Source organism: Anabrus simplex, chromosome 3 (genome assembly GCF_040414725.1).
Source record: "Anabrus simplex isolate iqAnaSimp1 chromosome 3, ASM4041472v1, whole genome shotgun sequence".
NCBI classification, from domain to species: Eukaryota; Metazoa; Arthropoda; class Insecta; order Orthoptera; family Tettigoniidae; genus Anabrus; species Anabrus simplex.
Window position 1 is genome coordinate 394,848,196 of NC_090267.1, and position 9,100 is coordinate 394,857,295.

Here is a 9,100-nt window from a genome sequence, read left to right on the forward strand (position 1 = left end):
ACCAACGACGGGGAAGTTAATAGTCCTCGAGTAAGTAATGCAGCTGAATATACACAGCACTTATGACGAGTATACTGGACGACATGGTTGCATGTGTCACAACGAACGCTGCGGAACTACGGGTGTTCGCATTAAGGTTTAACGAACGTACGCATTATACAAGGTTGCAGCAACCGTTGCGTTGCATGTTGCAGCCTCCTAGTGAGTACCCGCCTTTAGAGTACGGGTGGTCGATGTGATCTTGTAGGCTGTAATGTGAAGTATTGAGAGAGAGAGACATATCTCTAACGCTCTGTTATCAAAGTGGCCTCATCTCATCAAACTCTACAGAAATTATTATTTAATTATGGTTTTAAATGCCCTGAGCCAGTTTCCTCCTTTCGATGCTCTGAACCCTACACTTGTCGACTCCAAATTCCATACTGTTGTCTCTCGAAAACGATTCGTTAGGTGGAAGTAAATTATTCGAAATCGATTTGAGTTTCATTTATTGAAATAATTTTTGATCATTTTATTTTCCCAAAGGGAAATTTGACACCATTTTTGTGTTTTTGTTTTTGTTGTCTTTCACAACATGAAAATGACAGGGTTATGGTAACGTCGTTTATTGAGCATTCCGTAGCTGTGGTGGATGATGTAATGGTGCATTTTGTAGTGTCAGCTTATGTGTAATAACGGTGGGTTGGCAAACTGATATGTAATAGCACCTATGACTGGCTGACGAAAGCAACAGACACATGATGAAACCGATTGAACGCACGTAGTGAAAAAAAGAATGTATTGTACCCTTACGGGGTCTTCTTGACGGGCTGCTCAGTCGGGGCGATGGATAATTACTAGCTCTTGTAAATATCGGGTGTGATTAGTTACTCGTGTATCTTGATAGTTACGGCAGATGGAAAATTATAGGTAAAATCTACTTTAAAAGGAGACTGACGCGATTCCTAATTTTAATTACATTGAAGTTCTTCTTCTTCTTCTTCTGTTTACCCTCCAGGGTGGTTTTCCCTCGGACTCAGCGAGGGATCCCACCTCTGCCGCCTCAAGGGCAGTGTCCTGGAGCTTCAGACTCTGGGTCGGGGGATACAACTGGGGAGGATGACCAGTACCTCGCCCAGGCGGGCTCACCTGCTAAGCTGAACAGGGGCCTTGTGGGGAATGGGAAGTTTGGAAGGGAAAGACAAGGAAGAGGGAAGGAAGCGGCCGTGGCCTTAAGTTAGGTACCATCCCGGCATTTGCCTGAAGGAGAAGTGGGAAATTACGGAAAACCACTTCCAGGATGGCTGAGGAGGGAATCGAAACCCCTCTACTCAGTTGACCTCCCGAGGTTGAGTGGACCCCGTTCCAGGCCTCGTACCACTTTAAATTTCGTGGCAGAGTCGGGAATCGAACCCGGACCTCCGGGGGTGGCAGCTAATCACACTAACCACTACACCACAGAGGCGGAGACATTAAAACTTGACGGGCGTGTGCAATAAGAAAAATAGAGAATTTAAATCATCCAATAATGATTGACATATTTTTACAGTAGCGTTATTATTTAGATAAATTGGTTTGCAAGCTGTTGCATTTCACTCCTCCCTCCGGTACACAAGAACATTTTTGAAAGTATAGGAATTATGGCTTCGTTTCGTTGAAATCTATAACTATTACAACCTCTCTGCAATTTTGGATTTCTGTTATGGACAATGCCTCACCAGAAAAGGATAAATGGGCTTAGTATATGAAAAACATTACAAAATGTTTTAATTTATGGTATAATTATTGATCCCATCAAACTGAATTCGACCGCCTTTCCAAGACTAAAGTGACGTCAGTAGGTAAGAAACCTAAGAGAATTGAATGTCAGGTTGGGAATAAAAAGCTAGAACATGTAGATAATTTCAAGTATTTAGGATGTGTATTCTGGCAGGGTGGTAGTGTAGTAAGTGAGTTTGAATAAAGATGTAGCAAAGCTCGCAGTTGCGATTAACCGTATGCTGTCAGAATGAATTCAGCTTCCGGACGAAACTATCTTTACACCGGTCTGTTTTAAGATCGACTTTGCTTTACGGGAGTGAACGCTGGGCAGACTCAGGATATCTTATGCATAAGTTTCAAGTAACAGACATGGTAGAAACAGGTGGGAACAATGGCAGGAGAGTATTCGGAACGAGGAGATAAGCGGTATATCTTAGAACTTAGAACTTTGGCCGGTAAGGTTCTGTCATTTAACCCTTGAACTGGCAACTGTCCAATATTCGACACATTGATCCCCGTTGTGTTGGCACTGTCAAATATTCGACACGTTCGTATTTCATCACGACATTTCCTCAGTTCTTCAACAGACATCATGATAGTCTACTTCGTGTCGTCCATTGATGTAGTGTTTGTAAACAAACAGTCGGGCTCTGCTTTGCTATTCTTCTTTATCTGTTTACCCTCCAGGGTCGGTTTTTCCCTCGGACTCAGCGAAGGATCCCACCTCTACCGCCTCAAAGGCAGTGTCCTGGAGCTTCAGACTTTGGGTCGGTGGATACAACTGGGGAGGATGACCAGTACCTCGCCCAGACGGCCTCACCTGCTATGCTGGACAGGGGCCTTGCGGCGGGATGAGAAGAATGGAAGGGATAGACAAGGAAGAGGGAAGAAAGCGGCCGTGACCTTAAGTTAGGTACCATCCCGGCATTTGCCTGGAGGAGAAGTGGGAAACCACGGAATACCACTTCCAGGATGGCTGAGGTGGGAATCAAACCCACCTCTACTCAGTTGACCTCCCGAGGCTGAGTGGACCCCGTTCCAGCCCTCATGCCACTTTTTCAAATTTCGTGGCAGAGCCAGGAATCGAACCCGTGCCTCCGGGGGCAGCAGCTAACCATTACACCACAAAGGCGGACGCTTTGCTATTATATTTCATTTTATTTCGTAGTTTTCCGTTCGGTGCGAGTTATTTACTTCTGTATATATTATTTGATTGATTATGTAAATATTTAGTACAGAGTGTGTTTAAATGTGGCATCTTCATTGCGGAAAATTAGTGATGAAGTATGGCGAACTTTGTTAGAAGATGAAAGTGACGGATCTGACTTTGAGGATATAGAGAATGAACCAACAGATTCTGAGTTGGATTTGGAATTTGTATCAGCTATTTCATCCCATCAAAAATCGGAAAGTGATGACGAGCCTTCACTATAGCAACCTATCACAATAAAGTGGTCTAAGTTCACGCCTCCTGAGCAAGGCATCCCAGTACATTTTCCCTAATATTTTCAAAAATATATCCTTCAGAGTGTTGAAACTTTTGCTAATGCACTGCAGGTACGTTATTGACAATTCGTATATCTTAGCTTGTTTGTGACATGTTTGAGTTTTGTATACATATGATCAAAAGTGTCATTATTATTTCGAATATGGGAATTCCTCTTTTTGAACAGTTTTGATAGTAAAAATATTTATGCAATTTTGTATCAAAAGTACAATCCTCAAAGTATTAGCTTTACGTAGATATATAAAACTTCGTAGATTTATTTCGTACCTCGTGGATATTTCGTATTTTATTCAGACAAGTAAAATTGCCAAATATGGCTGTCACCACAAGATTTAACATTGCCAGTTTCTAAGGTTAAAATAAGTTACTGTGCGAAAATGTCAACGTTATTCTCGCTCTTGATGAGATACGTGCTGCGGGGAGTATTATCACTTAGCGGTTTCCGCAGGTGCAGGCGTTTTTCTACATCTATGTTACGATTATAGAATTTTTTTTTGGAAACCTAATGTCCGGTTTCTCAACTGTGTTATTACATTTTACTTAACAAATCGTCGTTGCCGGGACAAAACCTCCTATGTGAAATATTTTAGCTTAGAACTTTGGTCGGTAAGGTTCTGTCATCTAAGGTGCAATATTGTGTGACAGTTGTCAAGGCATTCTCTCTCTTCATAATATATGTGCTGCGGGTCAGTATATCTCCAAAAATATTAACACATAGGAGGTTTCGTCCCGGCAACGACGAAATGTTAACTAACCATTGCTATTAATTTAACACTTCGGTTAAAATTCCCCTGTTTCATGAACATATGTTCAACAATGGTTTCGAAACAATATTGTTAAAGACAAATGAATACGTTTCCGTGAGTTTTCTGAACGCATTTGGCAGTAAGCGTCTCTTGTTTACATAAAGCACCCAGAGCGGTACATTGGAACAGTATTTTGTCACACATGGTTGACATCATTATAGGTTATGGTTAGTGGAGAGGCTTCGAAGTCGTAAACATGTGCAGTGAGAGGCAACAGAAGCGTTGTTATAATGAATACGAGAAGAAGCGTTATTATAGATTTAATTTGAAAGCATCCGGGTGTGCTTGAAAAATAAAAGAACGGACTGTTATATCACAACATTTAATATATTCTTATATGAGTGCAATATAAGGCGCCTACAACACCTGAAAAATGTGATAATTGATGTAAATCTTGAAGATTTTCGGGCATTCTTTTACTGCCTTGCCAATACAGTGGAAACTCTTTATTTTTTTTTTACGTCACACCGACACAGATAGATCTTATGGCGACGATGGGACAGGTAAGGGCTAGGAGTGGGAAGGAAGTGGCCGTGGCCTTAATTAAGGTACAGCCCCAGCATTTCCTGGTGTGAAAATGGTAAAACCACGGAAAACCATCTTCAGGGCTACCGACAGTGGGATTCGAACCCACTATGTCCCGAATACTGGATACTGGCCGCAATTAAGCGACTGCAGTTATCGAGCTCGGTATGGAAACTCTTTGCACAATTCTAAACACTCTCGTCTTGCATTCATGATCGTAGTCGCCTACAATTACATAAAAAAATAGTCTGAAGCATAATATCTAAAGTCGGTGTATGCAGAGTGGGTCTCGGCTCACAAGTGGCCACGGCTGGTCCGTGGTCCGACAGCTCTGCACTCCGACCGGCTAACCGAGTATAGGAGGGGTGGCCACGGTTTTACCGTGGCTCTACGCCTCTGCATTCGGGAGATGACACAGGACTGAACCTCACGGCTGGCCCCAACCGTCGGCTGTCCTGAGAATGGTTTTCCGTGGTTTTCCATTCTCCTGCACTAAGACGAATGCCGGGACAGTCCCTAGTACAAGACACGGCCGCCAACCCCTTCACTTTCTCCGTGCTTCTCCTTCGCCGTAAAAAAATCTCCCGGCCTGAGAGACAACATTTTAGTATTAGTAATAATATCTAACAAGTACAGTATAAGCAACTCCTGCTCTGGAAATACTCGTAGGTTGCAATCTGTGGGGAACTCGAACCTATTTTCAATTTCTTCACTGTGGCTTTGGTAATTAGGTACCTATCTTTGTAGGAAACTTTCTTCTGACAACTCTTAAGAGGCATTTTTCTAAGCATGGGTCATCTCTTGCCTGTATAGATAGTTTTCATACAGCAGTATAGCTTCAAAGTTACGTCTTCTAAATGCTGCCATTTTGGAATGTTAACAGCTATTAAGAGGTTTAACACAGGGCAGGTCTCATGTTAATTTAACGCAAGTGTTAACAGTTCTTTTGATTTAAACAGCAATGTTAACACAACATTCGTTGAAGAAACCGGGCCTGAGTTCACCTTTTCCACGTTTCCATCCGTTTTGATGTGGAATATCCCATTCACCTTGGCCAGAGACTGAATTACTCCCATTTATCGCGCATCCATCATGAAGCGGTCCATGCTAAGAGAGAGATACTGCAATCTCAAGGTGACCTATTTCTTGAGACTTGACGTGAGATAACATTTCAGTGAACTGGATCATCAGAATTGTTCCAAAGTCCGGACATTACAAGGGTCTTTTACTTCAGTCATTAAGGCACTGTAGTTAGACCCCTTTCCATCAAGGGAATCCTAATAAGTGAGTCTTATGGCCCTAGTAGACTATGACAGTGTTTCCAATAATTTGTACCACATTTTCTGTTCATTTTCATTCTTTTCCGACTCCTGTGGTATTAGACACAGTGGATTCTTCAGTTTTCACCCTTAATGATCTTTTTAATTCATTACTCGACATCCTTATTCCCCAACGTGGCATCTTGCTATTTCACTTGACATCGATATTAACGCTCCTTAATAATAATAATGACCGCCTCTGTCGTGTAGTGGTTAGTGTGATTAGCTGCCACTCCCGGAGGCCCGGGTTCGATTCCCGGCTCTGCCACGAAATTTGAAAATTGGTACGAGGGCTGGAACGGGGTCCGCTCAGCCTCGGGAGATCAACTGAGTAGAGGTGGGTTCGATTCCCACCTCAGCCATCCTGGAAGTGATGTTCGGTGGTTTCCCACTTTTCCTCCAGGCAAATGACGGGTTGGTACATAAACAAAGGCCGCGGCCGATTCCTTCCCTCTTCCTTGTCTATCCCTTCCGATCTTCCCTTCCCCCGGCAAGGCCCCTGTTCAGCAAAGCAGGTGAGGCCGCCTGGGCGAGGTAATGGTCATTCTCCCCAGTTGTATCCCCCGACCCAGTGTCTCACGCTCCAGGACACTGCCCTTGTGGTGGTAGAGGTGGGATCCATCGCTGAGTCCGAGGGAAAAACCAACCCTGGAGGTAAACAGATAAGGAAAGAAATAATAATAATAATAATAATAATAATAATAATAATAATAATAATAATAATAATAATAATAATAATAATAATAATACAATGTCTACCGTCCGCCTCTGTGGTGTAGTGGTTGGGTGATTAGCTGCCACCTCCAGAAGCCTGGGTTCGATTCCCGGCTCTGCCACGAAATTTGTAAAGTGGTACGAGGGCTGGAACGGGGTCAACTCAGCCTCGGGAGGTCAACTGAGTAGAGGGGGTTTCGATTCCCTCCTCAGCCGTCCTGGAAGTGTTTTCCGTGGTTTCCCACTTCTCCTCCAGGCAAATGCGGTACCTAACTGAAGGCCACGGCAGCTTCCTTCCCCCTTCCTTGTCTATCCCTTCCAAACTGGGCGAGGTACTGGTTATCCTCCCCAGTTGTATCCCTAGACCCAGTGTCTGAAGCTCCAGGACACTGCCCTTGAGGCGGTAGAGGTGGGATCCCCCGCTGAGTCCGAGGGAAAAACCGGCCCTGGAGGGAAAACAAATTACGAACGAACGAACAATGTTTACCCCTTGGTCCCATTTCTGATACAGGGTCGGGAGTGAGGTGAGATGATATCATATATGACATGTTTTTACTGCCAGATGATCTTCGTGACACCAACCTTAGCTGAGGAGCTAATGAAGATGAAATGCATGATGGTGAATGAAACTGGGTAAGGAGGTGGACGGAATCCGCTGTGGGCTATGAATAGGAAATGCCCCGGCATTCGCCTGGAAGTGAAAATGAGAAACCAAAGAAAAGCATTTTCAGGACAACCAATAGTGGGGTTCGAACCCGCTCACCTCCCGAATGCAGATCTTGGCTCCATAGACGTAGCGCGTTAATACGCGCGACCACTCCCTTAGGTATAATAATAATAATAATAATAATAATAATAATAATAATAATAATAATAATAATAATAATAATAATACCCAGCATGTTGGCACCATGGTTCAGGTCACGTATCTGTACTGTCGGCAGCCCTGAAGATGGTTTTCCTTGGTTTCCCATTTTCAAATCAGGCAAATACGTGGGCAACGAAGGCCGTTGGAGGAATGGAAGTAAAGTGTCTTGCCATCAGCAAGCTCGGCACTTGATGGTGTGGTAGAAATGGTTAGCTCAACACCTTGCCGCCTCCCCCCCCCCCCAAAAAAAAAAAATATTGAACTGGTTTTCATGCAGGCTGAGTGAACATCAGCGCCATGTACCGCTCCAAAAGTGGAATCTCATTTCTTAAATTTTGCGACTTCCTGACGGTGAATCGAACCAAAGTTCATCGGGGTGAATCGAGCAAGTCTTCACTGCCCTTAAAAATCTTCGCCCCCGGGTGGGCTCGAACCACCAACCTTTCGGTTAACAGCCGAACGCTCTAGCCGATTGCGGCACGGAGGCTGCGTAGTCTTCAACGCTGTATCTTAAGTAACGTAATGGTCGCTTCCTTCCCTGTCCTAGGCCTGCACTATTCCATCGTCGCCATAAGATTGTATAATCATGTTCTACATGTTCATAATATTCATAATTATTGATTTTATGGTTTTCGGAGACGCTGAGATGCTGGAATTTTGTCCCATGGGAGTTCCTTTACGTGACAGTAAATGTACCGAGGGACCCTGCCATATTTGAGTACCTTAAAATACCACCAGGCCAACGGCCGTAGCCGTAGCCGTTGAAACACCGGATTCCGTGAGATCTCCGAAGTTAAGCAACATTGGGCGTGGTCAGGAATTGGACGGGTTGCCACGCGCTGTTGGTGGGTGGTAAGGGAATGGAGGAGTGGAAAGGAGCTGGCCACCCTACCGTACGCAAAACTCCGGCTCAGGCATACTTCTGCAGAGGTTCGGACCTGCCTTCGGGCAGAATACACCCTTACCTTACCTTAAATACCATCAGAGTGGGATCAAACCCGACAACTTCGATCAAGGAAGCCAGCCGAGTCACTCACGCCAGCTTTTGAAATAGTCAAACATTGGTTTCTGACATAACTTGTAACATTACACACGCGATTTTCTGCCAATAATCTTGCTTTTCTGAAGTCCAATTCCTTGGTTGAAATGGCCTTCCGTACATTGTGCACTGGGTTCAATCCCCGGACGGGCTGGGGATTTTGGCGGCATCTGGTTAATTCCTCTATCTCGAGGATTGAGTGATTGTGTTCGCATTAATACTCATTTCTTCACTTATACTCAATAAATCAAACTTAAAACCACTGAAGAAACATACAATAATGAATATATCCCTCCACGTAGCGTTGGCGTCAGGAAGGGCATCCGATCGTAAAACTAAGCAAATCGATATTTAGTGCCAACCTCAAGCAACTGAAAAAATATTAGGAAAGGAAGTTCTTGTTTTTATTCTGGCTTCAAAACAACTAGAAATCACTTCACAGAAATGAAAGCCTTCCAAATATCTCAAACGCCCTATAGCTCCACAGAACATTTTCAAAACTCGAGTCTTCACAAGTTTCTTGATTCTACTCTTTTATTTGAATAGAATCTGCTTTACGTCGCACCGACAAGTCTCATGGCG

At 43.9% G+C, this 9,100-nt stretch overlaps 1 non-coding gene across 1 annotated transcript; it reads right to left on the reverse strand.

Moving 5' to 3' along the window:
* Positions 1–7,892: 7,892 nt before the first annotated feature.
* TRNAN-GUU (transfer RNA asparagine (anticodon GUU)) lies at positions 7,893–7,966 on the reverse strand. The gene has a single exon. It is a non-coding gene; the product is annotated as a tRNA-Asn (tRNA).
* Positions 7,967–9,100: the final 1,134 nt, after the last annotated feature.